The sequence below is a fragment of the Gorilla gorilla genome, chromosome X (genome assembly GCF_029281585.2).
Source record: "Gorilla gorilla gorilla isolate KB3781 chromosome X, NHGRI_mGorGor1-v2.1_pri, whole genome shotgun sequence".
NCBI lineage: Eukaryota > Metazoa > Chordata > Mammalia > Primates > Hominidae > Gorilla > Gorilla gorilla.
The window spans coordinates 140,608,777-140,635,982 of NC_073247.2; positions in this window are offsets into that span (position 1 = coordinate 140,608,777).

Genomic DNA, 27,206 nt, shown 5'->3' on the forward strand with positions numbered 1-27,206 from the left:
AATTATTGAACACTTACTATGTCTCAGGGCTTGTGCTAAGTACTTGACAAACATCATACTTTACATAAATTAATCCTCACTCCAATACCATGAGGTTGTTTCAATTATTATTCCCATTCTATAGGTGCAGAAACCAAAACTCAGAAAGATCAGATAATTTGCCCAAAGATTACATAACTAGTAAGTGGCAGAGCCCAAATTTGAACCTGTTCCATCTGATCCAGAAACAGGGTTGTACAGCTTGTATCGTATACTATCTTGCCTAACTTGTCTTTCGATCCTTATTTCCATGATGCTCCACTACATAATTGCCAGTACTCCAGACACTCCAGACTACTTGCCATATCTCAAAGATGCGATATGTTCATCTTTCATGCTTTTGTGTCTTTATACATGATATTCCCTCTGACTAGAATGCTTTTTTCCATCTCATGGACTTGATGAATTTCTACTCATCCTCCTAGATCTAGCTCAAATATCATGACTGTGTAGCCCTGCCCACCTTCTCAGTCAAATCATTCCCTCCTGTATCAAACTGTACTGCCTTGTATATGGAATAGAATGTAAGCTCAATGAGGATAAAGACTGGTTTGTTCATTGCTATTTCTCTGGTATCTAGCACAGTGCTTTGCAGGTAATAGGCTGTCAATAAACATATTTTGAATGAATGAATTAATAATACCTTTTTCATAGAACTTATTATGATACTACACTAAAATTATTTCACATGCCTATTGCTTATATGATACTGTAAGCTCTTTAGGGTGGAACCACATTTTACTACTGCATATCCATTGTTACTAATGCAATGTTTGACTCATAGTAGGCACATGTTAAATATTTATTAAAAGAATAAATGTCTGACACATGAAAAAATGCTCATCATCACTGGCCATCAGAGAAATGCAAATCAAAACCACAATGAGATACCATCTCACACCAGTTAGAATGGCGATCATTAAAAAGTCAGGAAACAACAGGTGCTGGAGAGGATGTGGAGAAATAGGAACACTTTTACACTGTTGGTGGGACTGTAAACTAGTTCAACCATTGTGGAAGTCGGTGTGGCGATTCCTCAGGGATCTAGAGCTAGAAATACCATTTGACCCAGCCATCCCATTACTGGGTATATACCCAAAGGACTATAAGTCATGCTGCTATAAAGACACATGCACACGTATGTTTATTGCGGCACCATTCACAATAGCAAAGACTTGGAACTAAGCCAAATGTCCAACAATGATAGACTGGATTAAGAAAATGTGGCACATATACACCATGGAATACTATGCAGCCATAAAAAAGGATGAGTTCATGTCCTTTGTAGGGACATGGATGAAGCTGTAAACCATCATTATCAGCAAACTACCGCAAGGACAAAAAAACCAAACACTGCATGTTCTCACTCATAGGTGGGAATTAAACAATGAGAACACATGGACACAGGAAGGGGAACATCACACACCGGGGCCTGTTGTGGGGTGGGGGGAGGGGGGAGGGAGAGCATTAGGAGATATACCTAATGTTAAATGACAAGTTAATAGGGGCAGCCCACCAACATGGCACATGTATACATATGTAACTAACCTGCACGTTGTGCACATATGCACATGTACCCTAAAACTTAAAGTATAATAAAAATAAATAAATAAAAAATAAAATAAAATAAAAAAGAATATATGTCTGAAATTAATGCCATAGAGAATCATTCCTTAAAATAAGTTTTGTGGTCCTAAAAGTTTCTTTTTTAAAATGCAAATATGCCTGAGGGGAAGTATAGAGGCCATGCTTTGGCAATTATTAGGTATTAGGACCTTAGCAGAGATTGATTTGCTAGATAGATTCCTAACATGACAGCTGCCAACAGGTGGGATAGGACAGAATATGGTGCAGTACAACGGTTCCATAATAACGGACACAGTAGCGGTCTCTGAGCTGTCTAACGGTTGCCTAAAGGCACCCAGTGTCTTGAAAAAGAAGAAACACCTTTGTACTTGTAAATGTCTCTATGTATGAGGTGCCTAGAAGTGGAGAGTAAAGCAGATGGTCAAATAAATAGGTTGCTAGTTGGATGAGCAAAAGGTTAGTCTGGGAAATTTACAGATAAAAGAAGTTTTCCCACGATTTTACTATTCTGAACAGACAACTCTGACACGGAAATACATAGACAGCACTCACTTACCAAAGAACAGATATTAAATGGATATCTTGAGTAGAAAGTAAGGTATCTCCATTTTGCTTAGAGCTGGCTCTCGACAGCCATTTGTGCCACTTTAGGCTCTTTGTATTATGAGCATGTAAGCCTGTAATTGCTGGCAAGAGCCTCAGACATTGCTTGAAACCAACAAGACCATTGTCACAGCCCCCACTCCTAGAAGACACATATCAAAAAACCCACTTCGACATTTGCATTCTTTAGGGAGCACCTAGGGTTCTTTGGCTGGAGGAAGGAAAATGGATGGAAAAATCAGGTTTCAGCCTGTTCAAGAATTAGATTTACCTGACTAAATAGTTTTTCATGCAGAGTTAAAACCACTTAATGGGTCTATTTTCAAAGCTTCTTTGCATTGATTTTAGGGAGAAGTAACTTTCTAAGACCCTTTGCAAGATTTAGCTTATTTATGCCTCAAGCAAGCTAGAGTATAAAGTTTCTGAGGAAGAGAAAAAAAATTACCACACAATCCACAGAGGCCTCAATAAATGGGATAGAGAACAAAAATATAAGCAGCTGCAAGTCATTGTACCCAAAAGTTTGGGGTGTCATTACTTTTAGGCCACAGGAAACCAGGGCTAACCCCAAGTGCTCTGGAAAACAAAATCAGTTCCATGCTCAATGAAACCTCCAGAGCTAAATGTCTTGCTGATTTAATTTGAGGGCCAGGAAGCCCTTCCATACCTTCCTTCCCCTACTTTAGAGCTTTCAATTCCCATAGTCAGTTTTTTCTTTGGGTTAAGATACTCAAATGAAATGGAAAAAAACCCTGAGGGTATGAAGACACTAATTTATTCGATTTAACTACCTTAGCACTAATTCACTTGTTAGCTACCAGGGAAACATCCTGGGAAGAGAGTAGGGCCTTGAAAGCACATGATCAAGTTTTTCAAATAAGGGAAGGGGAAAGTTTAGAGCAGGACTGGCTACTATAAATCACCCTGGTTAAACAGGAAATGGTGCAAGAGCCCTAAACACAGTGTGGGCAGGCAGCAAGCAGTGAGGGCACCTAAAGGCAACATAGGGAAATACCAAGTACCATGAACAATTCTTCTGTGTCACAATTTTCCAAAGCTGCCCCTGAAAGCAACCTTACAAATTGATTTTGGCTCCCTTTCCTCACTCCCATGCCCCTGTACATCTGAAAACATTCATCTAACAAATGCATAGGGAGGCACTGCCAATCCACAGAGATAGGGAATCCACTTGTCACCAGAAATGGGATTAGGGGGACACTCCGTGCTTCTCTTTGAATCAAGGTCTTTGACATGGGATGCCACAACTCAAAAAATCTGTACTATCCTCATTATTCAGGAGCCCAGGTAAGCATATTGATGTATCTCTCAACTCCAGCACAGCCCTCAGTCTCAACAATATGTCATGGGGAGTCAAGCTACCTCTAGTCAATCATGCCAGTTTTTTTTCCTCCTAGGGTAGGAATGCCTGCCCCTTGATTGGCCTCAGTTTGAAGCCTTCAGGCCTTGCACCTTTCATACCCCATTACTCGCCATTACCTTTGCTCACAGAATAAAACCATCAAATCTAGTTTGGCTTGTTTTATTTTCAGCACTCTACAACTCAGTCCATCTTCTTTTGTGGCATCTGTCTCTGCTTTCGACACTCCCCGATCCCTTTCTTCTACGTTCTCTGGAGCTGTGTTCTACTATCAGTTGCATTCCTTATATTTTCTACCTATCCCCAGAGGATTCCCTCTACCCTCTGATTTACCTGCTGTCTGCTGGCTTTCCCCTGAGAGTTCTGCCTCCCTCATGACTATTTCAAAAGGAAGCCTCTCTTCCACTTCCTCTTCCTCTTTTTCTGTGTACCAAGAGAGTTCTGCCTTCTCTTCACTCATGTCAGTTGCCTGTCTTCTATTTTTCCAACAGCTTCCTTTATCTAACTCTCTTCCACCGAAGCCCGTACTATAATCCAAGTACACCTCCACCCTCCCTTCCTCCATGATGGCATTGCTCACCCCCAAGTCCTCTTCCATTTTGTGCTTCTAACAATATTTCCTCCCACACAGACTCCTGTCTAAGGTGACATTAATTTCTCTCTGCATTAATCCATATGACACCCTGACCTAGGAATTTCTTGACTCCTTCTACTCTGAAGGCCTTCATTTCCACTCCTTTCCAGTTTCTTGACCAAAATTTATAACTTCATCTCACCTGGAACTCAAACTAATACCCTGCCCTCACCCTTCTAGGAACAACCTGCTTTGCTCCCTCATAACATTTCTCCATTTTCCTGGTCTGTTTCACCCCCTCCATTGCCATCCCCTAACCCTCCTGTCCTCAGGTAACATAAACCAGGGAAACGTCATAAGATAAATCCATGTTAACTTTTCTTAGTTGAACCCTCAATGCTGCTGGTTATTTTATTTTATTCCTTACTTTCTGCCTATCTTAATCCTCCTAGCCAATGTCTTTACCTCAAGCCCCCAGTTTCACCTGCTCTACATGCAAACAAACAAAACCAGAATTTTTAAAACACTTTGGTCCTTCAATGTTCTCAAGTAATTCCCCATTCGTCATTCCTTTTACTGGCAAAAAATCAATGAGGTTTTATTTTGTACGTCTCTTCACCGCACATCCCCTTATTAACTCTTAGTACTGTACAAATTGCTCACTTAAAAGTAACTAATGATCTCCTAGTTGACAAATACATCAGCCTCTTCTCCAGCTTCATCCTACCCCAACTCTCAGAAGCATCTTATAGTTTATTACACCCTATTTGTTAAATAAATAATGAACACATCTATATATACCTTCTCCCTTCACTGTCTCCTCTCCCATTCCCTCTTTCCCACCAGAAATATCCTTTGATGTCACTATGACAACAAGGCCCCCAACTTCTCCTACCCCTCTCAGTCATTTTGCCCTCCTCCTGACCCAGCATGCATGCCCTCATCAACAACACTTCCACTAGATCTTCATTTATTTTGTCCCCTTTGCATTCTGCTGGTTTTGCCTTGCCAAAACCCATGCTTGGACAAACACAACTCTCCATTTTCTCTGCTCTACTTTCCAGGCCACAACATATTGCTGGCTGAAGTCACAAGACAGGACTAAATGCCTCAATTACACATGCACTGTAGGATTGGGTACCTAGGTTCTCAATATACTTCATCAGTTTTTTTATTTATCTCAAATCAACCCTCTATATCAGCATTCCCTGAAATGCATTCCCTGGAACACTGATGATATAGGATATTAATAATAACTATGTGAAGAAATGGCTACTAACTGCCCTATAAATAAATTGGAAAACGCAAGATAAATGAAGGTAGGTAATTTCTGTACTACAGAAATACTAAGAATCTTTAATATTCTCATATATAATGTGAAATGCATACTGTGATTAATTTCCCAGTACGTTTTCCCTAGAAACATTTTTCTGTCTCCTGAAATAATATTCTGAGGGACATCATTTGGTAAAAATATTTTAATTTCACAGTCAGCCATTTCTATTTTCTCTTCTCAAATCTTCCCCAATCAACCCATTCACAAAACTCCAATGACACTCGGGGTCTTTTCATTCTTAGCTGATGGTTTTTGTCTCCTGCTCCACTAAGAAAAACATGTCCATTGTATGTGAACTGCCATTCTAGTTTGTAAGTCTCTTTATTATATACACATAGCCTTCCACTGCTATAAAGCTAAACCTTGCTTTGTGCTACTGATCTCTCATCATCCCCATAATCTTGCTCTGTCTGCCACTGTCACCTTCTTCGTTCTTCATTCTCCCAGACCTGCACACCTTCACCCAGACATGGGCTCACTAAAGTCCTTCTGCTCTAAAATAAGCAAACCTACACCATCTACAAGCTACTATTTATTTTCTGTCATTCCCATATTGCCAAAGGGAATGTCTGCCAAACCTATTTCCAGTGCCCTAGTTTAAGTCTCCATCATTTCTTGCATTATGCGAAGGCACCTGAATTTAGTTTCTAGTGGAATGCTGTGTACATTATAGGTACTCAATACATGTCTCTCAAGCGTGTTGTGCAACAGAAGTCAATGAAAATCCCCAAAAGCACAATCCTGAATACCATAATCCCAAATTGTTAAAATTCTGAAAGATCAAAATCCCAAAAATATAATTCTGAATAAAATATCTATTAAATTCTTTAAAAAATATTTATTTACATTTATAAAAGGGGATTTATTTGAGAAATATAAAAACATGATACTTCACAGGCCACTTTACACAATACAGTAGGCAATAATAACATACATATTGTTCAGCCATAAACACTCAGATATACCGTCACACAGATAGAACAGTTATGAGCAGACAAATTGCATTTATAAAGAAATAGGTCAAAAGGGAAATGTATAAATGCATATCACCATGGTTGGTAATTTTGTGCACCCAGGATAATAACTGCAGTCATCTGAAATACTGTGATGAACAACCTGATTGGCAAGATCTATCGGAAACTGAGGTGGGTCACCATCACACATGCAGTTGCCCAAAAAGCCAAGATGAGGAGAAATTTTATCAGTCACAAATACAGATGTACAAAAAGGACACGTCTTTATTAAGGAATTGTCAACAATTCCTTACAACATGAGGAATTTGGTTTAAGCACTATGTGTGCACAACAACATGCACACATAGTGCTTACACCAAAGTCAACATTTGGATAATGTATTTTCATGGTGTCAAATTTGCAAAAAATGCATAAAATAAATTAGAACTCTCTAAAAGTCTCACACAATTGATATGTTCAATATTGGAAATGATGCGAAGATGAAATACATAGCATAGTGAATTGTAAAAAATAATGCTGACAATTTAAAATAGTGGAAAAAAACTTAAAAAGAAAAAGAAAAAACTAAAATTTGACATAGGAAAAAGTGTATTACAGGGATAGATTACGGGCAATTGCACAGAGATAGTCCACAAGAGCTGGCAGACATTCACAATCGTTAACTATATGTTGAAGTCTTGCCTCATGACGAATAGCTGCTTTTTTTCTTTTGGGACATGGCTGTCCTTGGAGAATATGTTCACATTCATTTTCTACATGGTGCTGTTCTTTTTGAAATTCTTCTATGATTCAATATACACCAACATGAGCAGTCCCTATTAAATTTTCCCATATTCTGTGCCATGCTTGTATGTTGTTTTGGGTATACAAAAATCTGTTCAGCATGTACTCATATACAGATCACAAATTTGGCAGAAACAATACTAGTCATCAAACAGCAACATCGTTGAGTGAGTATCTTCTTATCCTACCATACACATAACTATTCTCAAACCAGTCAGTAACTTTGCTGGCTTCTTCGGGCAAATGTGGCTTTAATTCATTAAAAGCTCCTGGAAAGTCATCAGCTGGAAAGAATGCCAATGCTGGCAAATGACGCATTTTTAAACTGAAGTTTGCATTGTTGCCATATCGCATGGTAAATCTACTTATGTGAATTTTCTTACAAGTGAAAATAAAGACAATAACAAGGTAATAATTCTGTCTAACATGATGAAACTAACATGATGGAACTATTCTGCATACAATTGAAAACTACTCACCCCTTTCCCAGAATTCAACTTTCAGGATTTCAACTTTTGAAATTTCAATCTTTTGGGATTGTGATTTTCAGGATTTTAGACTTTAAGGATTTAGATCTTTCAGGATTTTGACATTCAGGATTATGGCATTCAGAATTGTGTTTTTTGGGATTATGATTCAAACCCTTGTACAACATTATGAAACTAGCCTGCAAACAACAGCCTGTCTAGTTAAAAGAGCAGGCTTGGGACCCAGACTTGCCTGGATTCATATTCAAGCCTTAACTCTTACTAGCTCTTTAGTTTGGCAATTTAAATAATTATTTCTTTGGAAGTCAGTTTCCTCATCTGGAAAATGCAGATAATAATGGTAACTACCTCATAAATGTACATGGAATAAATAAGTAAATACATGAAAAATGCTATAAAAAGTGTCTGGCAACTAGTAAGCAACCCAAAAATGTTAATGGTTGTTAGCAGAATTACCTTGTTACATATTGATTATGAGATAAACTGATTCGACAAACAGCTTCATAGACTTTCCAGTTCCTACATTCCCTGGCACCAGCACATGCTTTAACAGAAAAGGCCTTCTCTGGATCAGGCTAATAAAAGATACTGTTTCTGTCAACAAATCATTGAAAGTGACAACATCAATACTGATTTGAAAGCAAGATTTGGCCCAGATGATTTCTAATCCACTCAAACTACCTCTAGAGAATTCAGGGTTGAATGTCATAAGGGATCTGATTATTCTTCGTGTGATGTTGTTTTATCACAGACTAGAGCAGGACATGACCATAAAGGCCTATAAGCAAGTGATAGGGCATAGAGGATGGAAATTAAGGACAAGAAGCCCAGTGGTGTAGCACCAATCTATCCAAGTCCAGAGATGAAACTTGAGGGCAGAGACAGAAATTTAATTGTTAGAAAAGTATACAGGTTAGTGGTTAGAATTAAGCTCTGGACTCAAATTGCCTAGTTTCAAATCCCAAATCCTTATTCCTCCACTTGCTGAATTATGACACTGAGGAATTTGCTTCACCCAAGTCTCAATTTCCTTGTAATCAAGGGATTGTGATATAACAGTACCACCTTTATAACATAGTTGTGAAGATGAAATGTCAAAATCTATGCACATGGTTTGGCACAGTGCATGGATCAATTTTACTTTTTTTTTATTATACTTTAAGTTCTAGGGTACATGTGCACAATATGCAGATTTGTTACATATAGTTCAACCATTGTGGAAGACAGTGTGGCAATTCCTCAAGGATCTAGAACTAGAAACACCATTTGACCCAGCCATCCAATTACTGGGTATATACCCAAAGGATTATAAATCATGCTGCTATAAAGACACATGCACACATGTTTATTGTGGCACTATTCACAATAGCAATTTTACTTTTATCATCATCGTCATTATTCTTATTAACAGAGCCTAAGTCCAAGATACCAGCCCATAGTTAGAGACCCAAATCAGAGTCAAAGGCAAGGAGTAGTTGTAGGGTTCCTACGACAGAACATCCTAAGTCAGCCTGTATTGGACTTATTTTATTCTACTCTGTTTTCTGCCCCATCCCACCCCCCAGTTTTTCTCCTGGGATTAGAATATTTTCCCCACAAATGACTACATGGATTTGTGCTCCCCATTGGAACTACAGAGAGTTCAACTTCCTTAAACGAGGTCCTCCATGACCTACATACCCCTTTCCTCTTCAGTCTCATCTGCCATTGCTCTCATTTACATTTCACCTTCCAGATGCATTGAATTACTCACAGTCTCCACATATTCTCTCATGTCTCTGTGCTTTTGCACAAGCTGTTCCACCTGCCTAGGAAACCCTTATTCATTCAACAAGTAATTGAGCATGTCTGGCACTGTTTCAGGCACTGGGGATATAGCAGTGAACACAACAGATTGAATTCACTTACCTTTGTGGCACTTACATTCTAGTCGGGGCATTGATAATAAGTATGTAAACAAAAGAACACAACTACAGAGTGTGGCAAGTGCTATTAAAAATGAAGAAAGAATAATGAGATAGAGAAGAGGGTGTTATTTTCAACAGGATGAATAGGAAAGGTCTCCGTGAGTGGTCTCATGTGAATTATTATTATTATTACTATTCTGTTTATCCTTCAGGTTTCAGCGTCAGCCTCTAACTCTCCAGGAAGCCTACTCTGAATCACCAGGTTGGGATAAATATTCTCTCTTCTCGGCTCTCATAGCACCCAGTGTAAGCCCCACACAGTGCGTGACTCATAATAGACATTCAAAAAAGTAGGGGTTCCTAACCACGGGACCATAGACATTTAGAGAATCCACAGGAAGACTAAATTGCACTCAAAAGTTACCATATATGTGCATTTATGTATTTTTCTGGAACCAGTATTCACAGTTTTTGTCATATTCTCAAATAGTAAATGATCTCATCAAAGATCTACTGCTGAGTTGATGGTCAGTGAACCACCAAATTTCACTGCCTCCTTGTGAGCACTGCATTAGCTCTCCTTGGATGAGCTCTGTCCTAGAGGTATGTGTGTGGTTTAATGCCAAATTAGTGCCCACACTAACTCATTTCTTTAATGTATTTAACACCGCTTTATTGAGTGGCTAAAATACACCAGGAACTATGTTAAGCTCAGTGGGGGCTAAAGAGATAAGGTCTGAATATGGAGCAGAGCAAAGGCCTCACACCTCTTCCTCACATATAGCCATTATCTTCTATTTGTTCATAAACTCCTGTAAAGACAGAAACCCTTGCTGTGTTTTCCTCTATATTTCCCTTTAGCTCTTAATGTGAACTTTTCATGTAGTTGGTGCTCAGTAAAAAGCTGCTCATTTTGTGGTCATTTTTGTCAGAAGACAGGGCAGTGAGCTGAATTCCATCATATCCAGTTAACAAGGGGTTTGAGTGTACTTTCAGAAACTTGATTACTTATGATTTATGAAATGCCCAGAAAAGACAAATTCCCCTGAATCAATGATTTGGCCCTCTCCTGAAGTTGAGTGGTTGTACCTATGTTGTGTTCCATGAGAAAAGTTAGGCTCCTGGGTAGGAACTAAAATTGCCATAAAAAGATATCTTAGGGCTAAATTTGTTACCATCAGAAGCCACAATAAAGCAAAAGGGAATAATTCAGAGAGCAACAGGATTACACAAAACAAGGACAGCTTTTTGGAGAGAACTTAACACCCAGAGAAAGGAGGAAGGTAGAGGAGTGAGGGAATCGGAGAAAAGAAAACCTGTGTTGCCAGTGGCCTCTGAATGTCATTTTGGTTCTTTGTCAAATGGGAAATTGTTTCATTACAGTCAGTTGAAACTGTCTCTGAAGTGATAAATTCTAAACTCTTCTTCCTTCCCCTGCCTAATTCCTTTTGAACACATTGGATCATACCTAGCCTAGCTGAAAAAACAAATTACATTCCTTCTGCCATAAGTAGTATTCCTTAGAAGAATAATTGAAACCGGTCTATCATTCTCTAAACCTGCACGTTGTGCACATGTACCCTAGAACTTAAAGTATAATTTTAAAAAAGAAGAAGAATTGAAACCATGTCTCAAAATATTTACCTTTTTTCCTCAGACCCTACTAAGACATCACTTTTATCCTTTCTGTTTTGCTAAAAAGACAGTTGGGGAAATACAAAAAATTGAATATTCAGATTCTCTTTTATGAAAATAAAGCTTTACCAAATCAGATTATTTGCGAATATAATTTATCTGAATTTGCTCAGAGTCTAACTTTTACACAAAGGTTAAAGAAAAATAATTATATCAAGCATTTTGCACAAATGTAAACTAATTGCTAATAAACTGCTTTAGTAAAAAGACTGCCTTGGACAAGCTTTAATTAAGAGATATGACATATTTGTAATTAGAATATTATTTGTGAGAAGGCAGATATAAAAAAAGAATGGGTATTTCAAAAAAGAGTTCCTTCTGTTAAAGTAGACTTGGCATTCGTCCTACAATCTTGTTTTACTATCTGTTTTTGCATGTAAAGATAAAACAAAGCCCAGTATTTTCCAAATGATCACAAATTCTAAATTTGGGGGGGTGGGGTTATAAAAATGAGTGCTATGTTGTACACCTGAAGAAGAACTTGGAACCTAAATGTTCAAAGAATACATAACCATCCGTGGAAAACCAAGCTTCACATAAATGGCAACATCTCATACTGGATCCCACTGACAGCTTTCCAAGTGTAAAATTCACATACAGGGGATGGGTGTGGCAAATGTTACGAACAGACAAATGCCTCACTGCTTATCTACATATATTTCTGTAATTCATTTCCAGTCTAGAACAAACAATGCCATCTATAGATATTCTAATTCTTTAAACATATAAATCACAGTTATTTTAAAGTCTGTATGTAATAACTCCATTACCTGAGGCCCTTGCAGATCTTTTCTATTACCTGTTGATTAACCTCAGTTTTGGGTCATACAGTATTATCTCTTCCTATGCCTGATTGTTTTTGACTGAATGTCCAAAATATCATACGTGAAAAATTGTAAAACTAATTCGAGGCTTTAGATGAGGTTATCTTTCTCCAGAGATGATTCATATTTTTGTTTTGTTTTGTTTTGTGGCAGGCACTGAGAGTCTAAGGGCATGAACAACTCCATATCACTTTAACCCAATCAGATATTAAAATGACTATATGCCAGGCTTCAGTCCCTGCAAGAGCTAGTCTATTTCTGATTTGCCTTCCCACCTAGGATGTTGCCCTTCAGAGTCTCAATCTAAAACCAGGGGCTTTACCAGAAACCCTCCTCTTTGATGGACCCTGACCTTTAAATAGTATCCCCTAGAATTGTAAACAGCTCAGCTATACCTTTGGAATCAAGAAATATGTTGAAGGAGAAAGTGACACCAAATGTTAGATTAACCTCTCTGAGCTTCTCTCTTCTCTCTGACTGACCTTGAGTCCCCCAATTCTTCACTCCCTTGTTAGATCCCCAGTGTCTTAAAATGGACATTAGTTCTATTTTGTCCAGCTTTTCTCATTGCCCTCAGTTGGAGGGCTGGTCCAAACCAGCAGGATTGATTGATTTGGTAGACATGGCAGACACCATGCCTAAGGCCCTCAATATTTTTAGGAGCCCAGAAATATATCTTAATACATTTTAAAAACAAAATAAAAAAGGAATTTTAGGTTGAAGATTTTTTAATACATAACGTTAATGTATCAATCTTTATACCAATGCAGTCATAAAACAATTTTGAATATTTTTGGGTTCATGAAGCAAAAGCGCCTAGAGCCCACAAGAGTCATACTGTGCCCCTTAAAACCACTAGTCTGCATTGCTAAAAGCAAAACTCTTCTGGGGATATTTTAAAACCGCCAATACTGCTATAATCTCATCTCCACAACACTTCACACTTTACAAAGTACCTGTTGTCCACTACCTTATTTGAGACTTCTAAGAATTTGGCGAGCTAAACGAGGCAGGTATTGGTTTACTGTTTTGGCAGAGAAGGTAAATGAGACACAGAGAGTTTAAGTGATTTGCCCAAGGTCACACACCAAGTCAGTGATAGATTCAGAATTAGAGCTCGCATCTGGAGACAAACGATATTTGAGAAATATGTTGTACAATATAGTCACAGACCCTGTGACTATTTTGAAAATAATATGACATGATAATTTATGAAAAATTTATGAAAACACTTCCTTACATCAATGAGCATACTGTTTTAGGAGTCCTAAGGTCTGAGTTCTAATCCTGACTCAGCACTAATTTATTGTGTGACCTTGAACAAGTCTTCTTTCCAGCCTGGCCCTCCTCATTAAAATTAGTACCTGGAGAGCACAATCTGAAATTCTCTACTGGCTCTATTTTCTTTTAAATTCAATGAGCATACCAAGCCAAAACACTCATCCTGGACATTTTTTTAAAAGGATGCCAGAAGTGAAGTGACCCACTGCGATTCTCCATTTAACGTAAATAACCTACCTCATAATAGCCAGTCTTCTTTGATGTAACAAACCGAAGCGTATAGGGAAAAAGGAGCCACAGCAATGAAACAAGACCATGTCAGATAAATGCCATTTCCCCTATTGTCTGAAGGGTCTCAGAGACAAATCAATAAGTGTGGAGCCAGGTCCCTGTCCACACTGCCACTGCCTTTATTAATATTGCTTTATTCAATTTCATTAATATTGCAAATACTAGCAAACAATTTGTGTTTAAACCTTCCTCACTCTCTTTTACTAAGACATGACAGTTTAAAAGCAGAGTTGTATTTGTCTGAATCCCATATACTTAGATTCTAGAATAATCCTTGACAGCAAAACCATTTCCTAGCTAGCTAAGTGAGTTGTTTAGATCACATTTTGACCTAAGGAGGATATAGAGTACACAAGTGGAAACTAAACCCAAGGGACAGGGCTTTAATAGCTGCTGCCTAAGGTGATAGTTTTATACAATTCCATTCAGACCCCTGAAATTGCCCACGGTCATAAGATAGGGGAAATAACACTCCCCTGGGAGTTAGGACACCAGGGTTCAGGGCCTGCTATGCCACAGACTGAATTGTTATTTAAGGTTAGTAAAGCACTTTCCTCTCTAGACCTCCATCTCCTGTTTGCACAAAAAACGAGGTTACATTAATTATTTCTGGGACTGCTTTTAGCTTTAAACATTTATGGTTCTGTCCTCAACTGGTATTGCACTGTATGGGCTCTTTGCAGTCTTTCCCAGCTTCTGTGCCACCAGAATTGCTTACGCTCCCTATCTCTTGGTTTCACTCAGCGTTTCTGGGTGACACCAGAACGCTAACACTGCTAACATGGACTGCCCAACATTTTGCCAATTGTACTGCCCACATAGGCGGCTAAAAGGATTTTAAGAGCATCATCTACTGACAAGTGAAGATCTCTGGAGGTATTGGGGTCAGAGTGGAGGAAGGAAAGAAAAACCTCAAGATACCGTGCTTCATTTTACACAACATACAAGCCACACGTCTTACTTTCACACTATCAAAGCCTTGCTTTGTTAGGAGCACAATGCTGCTGGAGCACCTGGTAGCCCCTTTTACAAGAACACATTTTCTTTCCATGCTGATTGCCCTTTATCTTCTGTAAGGCCCAGACAGCATGGACTGTCCACTGCCATGGCAGGGAACTGGGGCAGTTCCTGGGATGGAGATGTCCAAGATCATATACGTAAAGAATTGAGTAGGTCTGCAACTGCTAATGGGGCTGCAATGCTGAGGCAAACTGCAGTAACAGTGCAGAAGATGAGGGGGAAGAGGAAGGGAAGAAAAGGCAGGAAGCAGGAGGGAGATAGGGAGGTGAGCAGAGAGTGGAGGGAAAAATAAAGAAACTGGTGTAGAGAAATATGAAAGCAAACATGAACTTGATTTTCTGTTAATGAATTTAAATACCTCTTTATGTTCAAATTAAAGGATTTATTAAATGCAATTTTCTGAACCAGAATGTTGATTGTAAAGCATATTAAAAGTGTTTAAAATTTCGACAGGAAAATAACTCATTCCTGGCACACAGCACTAGACCATGTATTATTCTCTTTCAGATTTTCAACTGATTGCTACAATCACTTTAGGCGACTGGCTGTTTTGAGGATTGGTAGTAAGGCCTCCAGTGCTTCATGTAACTTGTACGTGTATTGTAAAATTACTCAGTGGATATATGTTCAATCTAGTAAGGGGTGATTTTATTTTCTTTCAAGGCCTCTGTCTGCTTTAAAGGTGGTGGATCCAATAATATAGGGATTCACATATGGAAACGAGTTAATGAGCTTCACTCTTCCACATCTTCCAGTGCTATATCAGTGCCCCCATAGCCTGATGCTCTGGGCAGCTACCTGGCTGATCTGCTCCTCAGTCCAATTCTGCTTTCAGAGAATTCCAAGCACATTACCTCTGCTGCATGATACTTTTCTGAATGGGCAGTACAGTCTAGTTAAAAGAGTATGTGCTTTGGGATGGGCACAGTGGCTTACGCCTGTAATCCCAGCATTTTGGGAGGCCAAGGCAGGCAGACCACCTGAGGTCAGGAGTTCGAGACCAGCCTGGCCAACATGGCAGAACCCCGTCTCCACTAAAAATACAAAAATTAGCTGGGTGTGGTGGCAAATGTCTGTAATCCCAGCTACTCGGGAGGCTGAGGCAGGAGAATTGCTTGAGCCTGGGAGGTGGAGGTTGCAGTGAGCCGAGCTTGCATCACTGCACTCCAGCCTGGATGACAGGGTGAGACTCTGTCTCAGAAAAAAAAAAAAAAAAAAAAAAAGAGTATGTGCTTTGGACAGAAATAGACTTGAAGTTCAATCGAACTTCTCCAATACTTTTGCTGTGCAGCATTGGGCAAGTAAAGGATGATTATTCATACTTTGCAAGGTTCTTGTAACCATTAAATGAAATAATGAATGTAAAGCCCCTAGCACAGAGTAGGTATTCAAACAATGCTAGTTGTCATGATAATTGTTATAACAACAATAGTAAATATTGCTGATGTTATTTTGTTATCCTCTCACCAGCCTGGTTCAGCTTGTTCATGTGGCCTGCAGTTAGGTCAGCCTCAAAGCCTCTGCCTTACCAGATGGGGATTGCTAGTTTCCAGATCCCCTCTCTACCCACTCGTACCATCCTACTACCCACTGTGTGCTCGAGGCTTATGTTCTGACAGACAAGCCAGCCACAGGCCAAAACTCACCAGCAGGGACAAGGGACTAATGGCCCTACCAGCTGTAGCACCTAACCCCAGGGAGGAAAGAAAAATGAGGGTGCCAAATATATAAATGGCCCCTGTCTGGACAGCTCATGAGAATTGTCAGTTAAGGACTGAGGATGCGTTGTGTGCTCATGTCTTCTTGGTTATGGGAATGATGGTTGTAATGTAGTATATCACGCTTAATCACTTCAGCCCATCAATTACCTGCAAGGGAGAAGAGAAAGCATGGCCTGTTGCCAAGAGAGACCTATAACTGATGATCACCTGAACAGTATAGATCAGGTCTTGCATAAAGTATGAGCAATTAGAAAGAAAGTTGCACTAGAAATAGGCAGGTGCTATATCAGGTTGGACTCTCTTTCATTTCAGAATTTGACCTTAGCCTTGCAATATGGCAAGGCCTTATTTTATATACTTATGGGCAAATTCACCCTCACTTAGGAGGGGTTGGGCAGTCACCCTCAGGCCTCAGGTAGAAAGGCTCCTGCCCCTTAGAAAATCTTGGGCCCTAAGGTTTCACCTTAAGTCATGCCTTTGGAAGGAGTTGCTGAGAAATAAGAGATGCTACATGTTAAGATGTCCCCTCACCCATTCCTCTAAAGCTGACAAGCCAGGCTGTGCAATAAACTCCTATCTGTTACAGTTATCTATACTAGGGCATTAAAGGCTCATGGCCAGAATCCCATGGCAAGCAATGTACTCTTAGATTCCAAATCCCTACCTTGACTGATATCATCATGTCCCATTAAATGTTGTCACTTGATACCTGAGCCATCATGCCACTACTTTCTTAGCCTTATCTTTCCTTTCCATCTTTGCTATCTCCTTTCTCCTTGGTCCTGGGCCTTTTCCCACTCCATTATTCACCAGTGTGACAGTAGACAGGACAAGGTCTCAGCCCAGGCAGCAGTAGCAACTTGAGGGCATAAAATTCCCTTATAGAGTTATTTTAGCTTCTATCACATAGACCTGCTGTTTTCCCTCCTGGGGCTACAAGCTCCTTGAGGGCAGGAACCATGAGTTACAATAGTAACTGCTACAAAGTGTCATGGTAAGCCTTACCAGTAAATCAGAGATTTCACATAAGCACTTCACAGCTCCCAACATGGAGTGAGTATTCTATAATTGTTAGCTGCATCAACTTCATTCTCATTTCTAGTCGCATTCCCAGCACCTAGTACAGTGCTTGGCACACTAAAGGGACTAAATATGTATTTATAGAGCCACAATCATATATCTAAAAACCTTGGGTCCATAAGTGCTTCAGAATTCAGAATGTTTTCAGATTTGAGAAAGATAATGTGGGCTATATACTATAAATTGCACCCCCAACAAGATCTGGGGTATCGTCTCATAATTTAACATATTAATATATCTGTAGTGGATCACATAAATACTCACTTCATGTTGCATTAATAAAGAATATAAAATGCCTCATATATTAGATAAGGACAGATTTTGCTGTCAGTGAGTTGGGGGACCAAATTTACCAGAGAGAGAGAGAGAGAGAGAAAGGTCAGGTTTCAGACCTCGGATTTTGGAATTGTGAACAGGAGATTGTAGATCTATACTGAGTACATATATGAGTGAAAAAGGACTGTCTTCAGCCTCAGCACCCCTTTTGGAGGAGAGAGATGTTGCTAACTATTCCCCTCTAACTCCTTGATCCAGTTTGCCTTCTGTGTTTTACATCAAAATTGAACAATGTTCACTATATGGTAATGAATGCTCCCTATTCAATATAACTTCTAAGGGGGGCAGTTCTCCTACCTTATCTCATTCACTTAGCTTCAAATAATACACTGAGAAAGGATAGTGGGTGCATTTGTAGAGCTGGCAACTCTGCATTCACAGGGCTGCGACCTTGGGCGAGACTCTTTACCTCTCCCTTAGTTGCAATCTCCACATCTATAAAATTATGAGTGGTAAATTTAGGGAGTGGAGAGCTAATACTTAATGAAAAGCTTCTAGGGTATGATTACAGTCCATATCTCACAGATGAGGGAAGTGAGGCTCAAAGAGTTATAAAACCCCAGCCCTTTCCCCTTAGTTGAGAAACACTTGAGAAAATAGAAGGGGAAAATCTAAAAACAAGCCAAAGCACTAGCTAACACACATGCTAAATAGTATAAAGATGATAATATTGTAACAAATTACAAACCTGATGCCTCTGCTACCTGCTAACTTTTTATACCACATCAGCCCATAGCAAGGGCAGAGTGTAAAATTAACAACTAAAAGGGGAAACCAGTGAGATGGAAACACCTAAATATGTGGGAGAAGCAAAGACCACTTAATTGCAGAGATCCAAGATGCTATATTTTACTCCAGTTGAAAATGCAAATGATGCCATCATCAACTATTCCTTGGCAATATTTCTTACTATTCACAGTGCAGTTGTGTGGTCTGAAAACAATTTATACTGAACAAAAACTAGTGCTTCTTCGACTGATTCTGATATTGGATTCTTCCCTTTGCCTCCCCCAAATACAATCTCTTCTATGAATACACAGTGAGTCAATCTGGTATATCTTGATGGTTGAATAAGCTCTTTGATTTTTGAATTATTTTGAGATTAACTGAATTTGAAACATGGGCTGCCTGCAACGTCTTGCTGGCACAAAAAGATGAGCTTTGTTATTGACAGAGAAGACTTGCAAATGACATTTTTTATCATTATTCGCCTGTGCAGAATTCGTGTTCACTTCAGCCTGGCCCAGCTGCCTGGATGAGCACTTCGAGGCCAGGTTCAAAGTGCAATTTACAATCTTCTCTCTCGACTTCTGTGACCTGCTGCACAGTACAGGGTGACTCTTCAGCCTGAGAGAACAGACATATTTTTTTTGCCACAATCAATGAACATTGTCCATTATATTAGGGTTTTTGAGAACTTTCATGATGTCCCAAGTTGAATCAAAATGTCACTGTTTCAAGGGTTTGTATGTGAGCCCTACAATCCTGTTCTTTGTCCCAAAGGAAACTTAGCAATTTCATATCAGCCTTAGGGTCTCAGTCTGTGGACTACAAGATAATCAAGCATTCTTTATCTATTTCTTATTCTCTTAGTAACTCCCACTCTTACTCATTTCTCCTCTTTTCTCCCTCTATTTATTCTCTTAAAACCACACTTTGCTATCTACTTAAAAGAATTACTTGTCTATCAACACTGCCACCTCTAACAATCTATAATCTCTTCTTTGTCTCTCACTCCTAATTTTGATGCTCTCTTCCTTTTCTTATTCCTTTTGGGCCAGCTTGTCCTATCCTTTAGTTGTTCTTCAAATTCTTTTCTCCAGTTTATCATTCCCTACTTTCATGTTAACAAAAAGTTCACTTGGCCTGTCCTATAGACATTGGCACAACACATATGAAAGCACCCGTGGGATAGGCACAACAACTAGTTGGTTTATACAGTCACTGTCTTAGTCTGTTTTCTATTGCTATAACAGAATGGGCCACAGACTGGGTATTTATAAAGAAAAGAAGTTTATTTTCTCATGGTTCTGGAGGCTTGGAAGTCCAAGAGCACAGTGTCATCATCTGGCGAGGGTCATCTCATGATAGATAGGTGATAAGGCAAGAAATCACATGCAAAAGAGACCACAAGAGCAAGCCAAGCTGACTTTTAAAACAACCTGCTTTCTTGGGAACTAACGCACTCCCATGATAATAACATTAATTTTTTCATGAGCTCTTCACTCTCATGACCCAACCACCTCTTAAAAACCCCACCTCTTAATATTGTTACACTGGCCATTAAGTTTCCAACATATGAATTGTTGAGGGAATCATTCAAATCATAGCAGCCACCTACTAGGAATTCTGCTTTAATGCATAGAGAAGAATGATTTTAAATGACTATGCAGTAATTTGAAGAAGCTGGTACTTCTGAAGTGCTCACACTTTTTGCATTTCTATTATGCTGAGCAAACCCTATGTACCAAATGTTTATAGGACCAGTTGTGAGGACACAATTGTGAAGAAAGACAAGAAAGTGAGAAAGTGAGAAAGGAAGTGAGAAAGCAAGAAAGTAAGCGAGAAAGCAAGAAAATAAGCAAGAAAGCAAAAGAACAAGGGAAGGAAGGAAGGAAGGAAGGAAGAAGAAAGAAGGAAAGAAAGAAAGAAAGAAAGAAAGAAAGAAAGAAAGAAAGAAAGAAAGAAAGAAAGGAAAGAAAGCAAGCCAGCCAATAGGCCGCCTCATAAAAGTCCATTGGGAAGCAAGACAGCAATCAGTCAGGCAGCCTTTAAGCATGATGACAAGAAAGAGGGCAGCCCAATTACAAACACAACAATCCGAAGACCTACTAAAACTCCAGCCCTTCCAAATCACTCCATCTTTCTCAAATTCAGAGTCAGGAAGAGTAGTGATGCCCCTGGGCAACCGACAAACAATAATCTTGCATATTCCCATAAGGCCTCTGTGCCACCACTGTTGCCCAACTAATCTGCAGACCACTGCAAAATACTTCCTCCTTATCATCTTCGCTGTCAATCCCAATAAGCCCCAAGCTGAAATCAGTGAGGAGAAATCCTCCTTCTCCACCAGTTACATTCTGCCTTTAGCTAACACGGCAGCAATTACTTATGCTCCTAGGGTTACACATAAACTCTGTAGATATGACTATTTTTGCAATTATCTTTACCATTAGTATAATTGCAAGCAGCTTGAGGCAAGAGCTGTGTCATTTATGTATCCCCTGGTGCCTCTAACATGATGCCTATCACACAGTAGATGCCCAGTAAATATGCATTGGATTGAGTTGTATCAATCAGCACCACTATCCACATTAAATTATTCTCCTGTTTTCCACTTTATACACTATAGACATCTGCAGCCCTTTCCTTCCATTTGGTCTTTGCTTTATTGCTAAAGACAAGAATGAAACTATCACTTTAAATCCAGTGGCCTTCCCCTTATTGAAAGCTAATCATCTACAAGGATTTTCTCTCCCACTGATACCATATGAGGAAACAATTAGCAATATTTTTTCTGATGCCAGCAAATGACCTCAGTATTAATCTTATCAGGCTTGCCTCTTTGAGGAGTTTATTCAGAAATCAATTCAGATTACATTATAAATCAAAAAGAAGAAAAAAAGCAATTCCTAGCTTTCTATTCTACCAATGCGAATATATCAGTTAGGTAATATTCTGATTAAAATGTCAGGACTATGTCACAAATGTTCTGTTCTAATTTTCTTTTTCAGCTGTATACTTAATTTGCTAATCTGTTGAAATCATTTTTTCCAATAACTGCTTCTGTATTTCCTGTCTGTTTCCCCGATCATAATTTCACATATTCTATGCCTCCAGGATACTGGACACATGGAACATTATCTTCATTCTTGCCTATGTGCTTGCCACCCAATAATGGGTACACTTTCAAAATTCAAACTCAGTTCCTAAATTAGGCAGTTCATTAAACATATCCATTGGAAACTCCATTTTCTTCATCTTCCTTTCAGCATCACCCAATGAAGGTGGCTAACCTGATGACCTGCATAACTTATCTCTAACCCCTTACTTTCTTGTGTACATACAAACTCAGAGTATAAAGGCCCCAATTGGTTGTTGTCAGTGCACTAAATTTAGCAAATTTTCAGCCAGGTTTCATCTAGCTATTCATCTGGATGTCCATGACCTCCATGACTCTTTCCATAATGTATTCTATTTCAAGATTGAAATGAGCCCAGAGTACACAAAGACATAAAATCTTAATTCTCAGAGTTGTCTAATTAGTTGGTAATGATCCTGTTTATACAGCTCCCATAACCTTTATTTCTGCTGAGGTCGCTTTTTCTTCAACCTCTTGGCCTCTGACATATAGCATATTTCACTTCCCAAGTCTTATCAGAGGAGTCTATTTTTTATCGATCTGTATATTCTTTACCTTCTCTGATCAATGTCACACAAAACTATATCAGCCCTTGGGGAACCTCGTCCATTTTTTAGTAATTTTTATCCATTTACTAAGCAATATATTTGTTAGGCAGCAAGTATTCCATATAATAACTTGATAAAGATTTCCCAGTCCATGTTACATGAGAATCCTGGATGGGATAGCTCAGCCACTGAAATATTTTGACCCTGGTACTATGATACGACTTATGCTTTAATGAGATTAAATTGGCTGCTGTAAGCAGAGTAGAACATAAATGGGTAGAAACAGAGAGACCAACTAATAGGCTCTTTCAAAAATCCAGGTTAGAATAGATTATGCTTTGGAGCTAAATGGTAGCAGTAGAGGTGTTGAGAATGGTCAGATTCTGAATGTATTTTGAACATAAGAGCAAGATTTCATGACAGATTGGTATATGAGAAAAAGAGAAGAGTTGCAGGTGATGCCAATATTTTAGGAATAAGCAACTAGATAAAGAGAACTGTCAATTACCAAAATAGGAAAGAATAGGTCTGGAGTAAGATTAGGAGTTGGATTTTGAATATGTTAAATTTGAAATGCCTTTCAGATATCCAAGGGAAAATGAACATTAGGTAGCTAGCTATTTGAGTCTGGGCTTCAGGGAAGGATCTGTTAAAGATATAAATTTATGATCAGTCAGTATACAGATAGTGATTAAAGCTATGTGACTGGATGAGATTGTCAAGGGAGTGAGGATAGATAGAGAAGTCGTCCAAGGAGTGAGCCTTAGTACACTCCAACAATTAGAAGTCACGGAGGTAAAGGAGAACCAGCAAAGAAGATTGCTAATGAGTGGCTGAAGAGAAAGTAGGACAGAATACTACCTTGGCAATCAGCTGAATAAAGTGTTTAAAAAAACAGAGAACAATCCACTGTAACAAATGCTGCTAAAAAGGTGAAGAGATGAAGACTGACAGTTAACATTGCGTTTGGTGATTTATTGATTATTGGTGACCTTGGTGAACCATATTAGTGAAGAGGTGAGTATAAAAGCTTTATAAGAAGGAGTTGAGGAGAGGAGTTGCCCAGAATCTATATCCTGTCCCAGTAGTGTCCCAGTTTTGGAGAAAACATTTATCTTCCATTGTGGGTAGGCTTAGCAGGAGAGTCATTCTCAGCTTCACCTCTCCCTCCCACCTCTCACTGTGAATCCTCAGGAGTCTAGATCCTTCTTCCACCAGCCCCTGATATAGCCAGGGAGAAATCTTGTGACAAATGCAGCCAATCAAATATTCTACAAAAGGTTTGAATTTTTAGTAAAAGAAACAAGAAAACAGAAGTCAGTATTTGGTTGTGGAAGTAGAGGCAGCAGCTCAGCCACATCCTAATCCAGCTATTTCTGTGATGACACAATGTTACTATATTCACTAGAGCCTCTTTAGTTCCCTCTCTTTGTAAACCTCATTTTCCAACCTCCCTTCAGTTATAATGAGTCCCTGTTGTTCTTTATAAATATCTCTTTTCGTTTAATGTAGCCTGAGTGTGTTTCTGTTGCTTGCAGCCCAGAACTCCAACTTCCACCATAGTACAACCTCAACAGGACGCCAGGCCACTAGCTAAAGTGGCAAAAGTTGTCAGGGAAGCTTACACTCTAGAGAATCAGACACAATCTTTCCAATGTCAAGAGGCCATGGATGGCCGGGCACAGTGCCCCACACCTGTAATCCCAGCACTTTGGGAGGCAGAGGCAGGCAGATTACTTGAGGCCAGAAGTTCGAAACCAGCCTGACCAACATGGTGAGACCCCGTCTCTACTAAAAATGCAAAAATTAGCCAGGCGTGGTGGTGCTTGCCTATAATCCCAGCTACTCAGGAGGCCGAGGCAGGAGAATTGCTTGAACCTGGCAGGCGGAAGTTGCAGTGAGCCAAGATCACACCACTGCACTCCAGCCTGGGTGACAGAGTGAGACTCTGTCAAAAAAAAAAAAAGAAAAAATAAAAAAAAGGCCAAGGGTCAGGAATTTTTTTTCCTTGAAATTTTTGCTCAAATAGCAACAAAATTGGCTTAGAACTGAGTACACTGTCTACTATATTGTTCAGTAAATATGGATTATACTGTGTAACTGTTTTGCTATACAAGACTTTTTCATCTACTCTTTTTCTTCAACAAATTCTTTTTCCAGATGACATTTCAAATACTCTTGATGGAGTAAAGTGTATAGTTAATCCTTTAAAGAAAGAAAGAAAAGGGAAAGAAAAACTCTGTTTACTTAGGATCAATAGGAAATGAAGATAAAGTAGCTCTGGAGTGGCAGCGTTGATCAGTAGGAAAGAAAAATCAATTTACATAGGACATTCCAAGGCCACATTAAATGTGCATTGCAGGCTAAACCTATGGTTTAAACTATCTATCTTAACTTCATTTCCTGGGACTACACATCTCCATATAGATCCTAGAACAGTTGCTCTCAAATCTGGTGCCCATACCCAAAGACCCTGACTTAGTAGGTCTGTGCTCTAAACTCCAAGCTTCCTGAGGGCAGTTCTCAACAGAATGCCTGACCCATGGTAGCAATTCAGTAACTATTTGGTGAAAAAATAAATAACTTGAGTTTTTAGTATTCTCTGGAAAAGAAAGGTAAGTTTTCTTTGAATTTTTGGGGCACGATCATTTTTTAATTTTTTGAGAAAATGTTTCTCAGAGTTTGTCACTAACTCAGAATAAGTTATAATTGGTATTTTGTTGACATGAACATGGTAATTGATTACTTCTTCCCAGCTTAAGGCAAAAGATAAATACTTTTTAAAGCCAAAGTAATTCTTTTTTTGTCCTATGTGTAAACCAGCAGGTACAGAGGACAGCATTGCTGTAGGACAATAATAGATAAAATAGGTATCACTTTTTAAATTCTTACTATATGCTAGGAACTATTGTAAGTGCTTTATATATTGTATGAATGATCTAGCTCAAGCATGAAGAAGAAAATCTACACGGGAAAAAAGATGAGGGATAACAATAATTATTATACAATAAAAATAATAACAATAATAATACTTCTTGAGCATTTACTATGTGCGAAGCATTGTTCTAAGTATTTTGTATGAATTATCTCAGGTAATCCTCACAACAACCCTATAAAGTAGGAACTATTATTCTTCCCATTTTACACATGTGAGAAGCAACCCTTTGAGATATTAAGTGACTTGCTCAAAAGGTTACAGATAGAGAGTGGTGAAATCAGGATTCAAAGCTAGACCTATATGATTCCAAAACCTAAATAAACTCCTACCCATTCCACTACATTGCTTCCCTTTTAGGAGAGCTTTCATTTCATCCTGAATCTGACTGTGTTGATTCAAATAAGACAATATGCAGAAAATAACTTTATAAACAGTACAATGCTATAGAAATAGAAGTGGTTATTGTGATTATTAGTTTGTTTTTTTAAACATTTATTGAGTTACCGTATAGACACTATAGATGGTGTTGGATGCAGAGGATACAGCTGTGAGCAAGACAGGCATGGCCTTTAACCTTAAGGAGCACACAGTCTAGGGGATGAGCAGATATATAAACAAAGAATTACAACAATATGGGGAAGGCAAAATGAGAGATGTATACATAATCATTATGGTATTATGGGACCACACAGGAGATATTAGCCTACCTTGGTAGTGGAGAGGGCAGACGGACTATTTCCTAAAGAAGACAGGCCTGGCCAGACACAGTGGCTTACGCCTGTAATCCCAGCACTTTCGGAGGCCAAGGCGGGTGAATCACTTGAGGTCAGGAGTTCCAGACCAGCCTGGCCAACATGGTGAAACCCCGTCTCTACTAAAAATACAAAAAATTAGCTTGGCGGGGTGGCATGCACAGTGGTGGGCACCTGTAATGCCAACTACTCAGGAGGTTGAGGCAGGAGAATCTCTTGAACCCGGGAGGCGGATGTTGCAGCGAGCCAAGGTCGTGCGCCATTGCACTCCAGCCTGGGCAACAAGAGCGAAACTCCATCTCAAAAAAATAAATAAATAAAAATAAAAATAAAAAAGAAGATAGACCTAAGCTGAATCTTAAAGATCTGTCAAATCATACAGATCAATTAGGTATAGGGAGAGAAAGGCATTCTAGACTAAGTGGTAGTATATGCAAAGTAGAAAAGCAAGAAATGGCATGGCATAAGGAAGGAATAAAATACATTTCTAAGGTAAAGCTGGAAAAGTAGGCAGGATACGGACTTGGAGGGCCTTATATGTCATATGAATTATGTTTAGCCTTATTCAGTAGGTAACAGGGAAGCTTTGCACAGTTTTAACCAAATAAATGACAAGGTCAGATTTCATAACAGAAAGGTCTGCCTGGTAGTTGCATGGAGAATGTACTGAAGGGGAGAATATCAGAGGTCTATTGGGAAACTACTATCAGTTCAGAAGTTAAAATGAGAGACCATTAGTAGGGATAGAGTAGAAAGGACAGATGCAAGAAATATTTAGAAGAGAAAGCCAACTAGACAAAGTGATTTATTAGATGTAGAAAGTGAAATGAAGAAAGGAGTATAATACGACTTTTCAACTGGGTAACAAAACAGGACATCAGAAGAAGGAACAGATTTGATGGGAAGGAATGATGAGCTTCATTTTGGACATATAGAGTTTGAATTGCCTGTGAGACATCCCACTGAAGATACTGGCAGGCCATCAAATATATAAGGCTGACATTTCAGGGAGATGTTGGGGCTAAAAATATAGATCTGGGAATCATCATCACGTAGATTATGAGTGGACAATGCCTGGTGAGAGGGCTGACTTTTGCAAGTGGAGTTTCTGTGGATAATGACAGCAGAAGCCAATTTACAACAGAATGAAGAGGGAATAGAGGTGTGAAGGTGAAGACAATAAGTGTAA